At 37.8% G+C, this 2886-nt stretch overlaps 1 pseudogene; it reads right to left on the bottom strand.

Annotated features, from left to right (window-relative positions):
- Positions 1–2432: 2432 nt before the first annotated feature.
- The window catches only part of LOC101565393, a 7609-nt pseudogene continuing 7155 nt past the window's right edge, over positions 2433–2886 (bottom strand).

Raw genomic sequence — 2886 nt, 5'->3', positions numbered from 1 at the left:
ATTGTTCTCAATTTAATTTTAAAATTTAATGAAAAAATTTTCTTAAGTTTTAAGAAATATGGTTTAATAATAAGTTATTGAATCTTTTTTTTTTTGTTTGTTTCAGAACCAGGGATTGAATTCGGGCCCTTGTGCTTGCCAGGCAAGCGCTTAGTTTACTGAGCCATCTCCCGGCCCCTTGAATCTTAACATACTAAATAATGGGTGTGATTTGATCTTAGTTTCCCAGAACTATTGAGTAACAATGTCCTCTTTTCCTTTCACACCTTTGTCTCTTCAGCTACAAGCATAATAGCTTCTGTGCCTGGAAGATGATTCAACTGTGTGACCTTTATTGTGATTTCTGCCATGTGAACTAGTGAAATGCATGCAGCTGCCTTTGATGGCCTAAATGTTGATCAAGCTATTGGCTATGCTGTGTCTTACACAAATATCATGAAATAATAAAAATAAAAAAACATGGGCTAGCCAGATAGCTCAGCAGACTAATACGCCTGCCTAGGCAGAGCCCAGCAGCTGGGTTCGATCCCCGGCATGCCATCCTGGCTCTGTCACTGGGGCGCGCTGAGATGGCAATTGAGACTGGATGTGGTAGCTTGCACCTGTAATCCCAGGGCTTGGGCGGCTGAAAACAGGAGGATCACTATGAGTCTGATCTGTATAGTAAGACCCTGTAGACCTATACCAAATACATATAAAAATAAAAATAAAATAAAAAGCATGCATAATGTAACAATTTTGGACGGATCTTTTGTTTTCTTTTGCATGGTCGATCAGCTGTCATTGACGTCATTCATTAATAGTGATTTATGACACCAAGTAAAATAAATGACTATGATCAATATCAAAATATAAATATAATTTTTCTAATAAGGGTTTTAGCAACCTTAAATACAATTAATTTTAGAGTTCTATAGGACTTCTTATCACATAAAATCTTAATACCATGAGAGAGTTGCAGATCTGGAGGAAGGTAGATGACAATTACAATAGTGAAAACAAACTCACTGATAAAGTGGATGTACAAATGAGAAAGAAGAAGTAATCAAAGCTCATTAGTGTAGATCAAACCACAAAGATAAGCAATAAAAGAGGAAGAAAGAAATACGGGTAGCCTGAGCAAGCAGGAAGCAACCGAACAGATGTAAATTCATACTTATCAACAATAACCTTGAATATTAGCAGATTAAATTCTCCCATTAAAAGATGTAGAGTGATTTTCTGGGGTTACTGTGTTATATTCTGCTTCTTGAAATCACAGTCATTACTGTGCTATAATCCGTGCCTTTTCTCTGACGATCCTCCAAGATCTATGTTTGTGGTGTTCTTTTTGTATGTTATAAAGCAATAAACCTTACCAAAATGTAAGAAGAAGCTAGTTATGGTTACAATGGACAATAAAATGAGCATTTCCTAAAGGTCATGTGCTTTAAGTGTACATCTGTTTTGTTTTTAATCATCACCTGAGAAAAACACATTTGATCTCTAATTTTCCAGTTGAAAATACCAAAAAAAAAAAAAAAAAAAATACCAAGCCCCAAAAACAATTTTTCCAAGATGTCAAAACTTGTTAGTTTGGTTTATGTCTCCAAAGTTTTGTTTGCTCAGAATTCACAAATTATCTCTTAGACAATGTCTAATCTAGATGTTGAAGGGAATCATACAAACTCAGAAAGAAAGAAAGATAATCTATCTCACACAAATTTGTCTTTGATTTACATATAATCCCTTGAAAAAGCAGCTTCCAGGACCAGGGAAAAAACTCAGCAGCATCAGGGCCAGCAGCATTGAAATAGGCAAGCATGAGGTCCTAGTTCAATGCCTGGTACAGAAAAAACAAACAAACAAACAAACAAACAAACCCAAAACAAAACAAAACAAAATAAAAAAAACCAAGCAGTTTCTGAATGTAGAACCCAATAGCATGTCTCAACAGTGAGCTTAAGAAGCTGAGCTGCAAGTCAAACTGCTGACATGGGGCAGTAGTCAGCATGGCTTACGCAGTGCACTCAAAGTGAGAAAAATGTAGCATTATCTCATTTTTCCAAATCAAGTCAGTCTATATCTTCACACATTCTCACCAGAGTTGGAAGAAAATTCAAAAAAAATTTTTTTTTAATTTTTAGTAAGGGTCTATATGGTCTCACTACCAGGTCAGACTGGTAGTGATTCTCCTGTTTTTCAGCCTCCCAAGCCCTGGGATTACAGGCACATGTTACCACGCCCAGTCTCAGCACACCCTGGGAGCAGGGCCAGCACTACATGCTGGGGATTGAACCCCAGCTGCTGCGCTCTGCCTAAGCAGGTGCTTTAATCCGCTGAGCTATTTGGCCGGCCCTAGAAAATTTAATTGTTATGTGATAGAAAAATCAAATTTTGTTTCAAGATTCTACAGAAATCCTAAAACTTATTGATAATTTGAAAATGGATCCCTAGTTTTGCCATGTCATGTACTCCACCCCAAGCTTCACAATCAGCAGCCTCATCATAGAGAAGCCTGCAGGCTTCTCCTGTATAAGAATGAGGCACCCTTCAAAAGGCTCTATTGGCACTCTGTACCATGGCCCTTTCTCGGGACTCCTCGTGAGCTTTAGAAACTGACCTTTCCTGCTAACGTGGTACATACATTCCATTCTAAGTTTTTAAAAGCAAAACTTTTAATTTCTTTCCTAGAAAAAGTGAAGCTCAGGTTGTCAATACTGAAAGCTTTGCCAACCTTCGCTAGAACATAAAGAAATGTTTCTGAGTCCATATCTAAGAAGAACTCTCTGTCTCTGTCTCTGTCTGTCTCTGTCTGTCTCTGTCTCTCTGTCTCTCTCTCTTTCTCTCTCTCTCTCTTTCTCTCTCTCTCTCTCTCTCTCTCTCTCTCTCTCTCTCACACACACA

This window comes from Octodon degus, unplaced genomic scaffold (genome assembly GCF_000260255.1).
Source record: "Octodon degus isolate 3935 unplaced genomic scaffold, OctDeg1.0 scaffold00081, whole genome shotgun sequence".
In the NCBI taxonomy this organism is placed as follows: Eukaryota; Metazoa; Chordata; class Mammalia; order Rodentia; family Octodontidae; genus Octodon; species Octodon degus.
The sequence above is the reverse complement of the archived record's forward strand: the minus strand, read 5'-3'. Positions and strand labels throughout refer to the sequence as shown.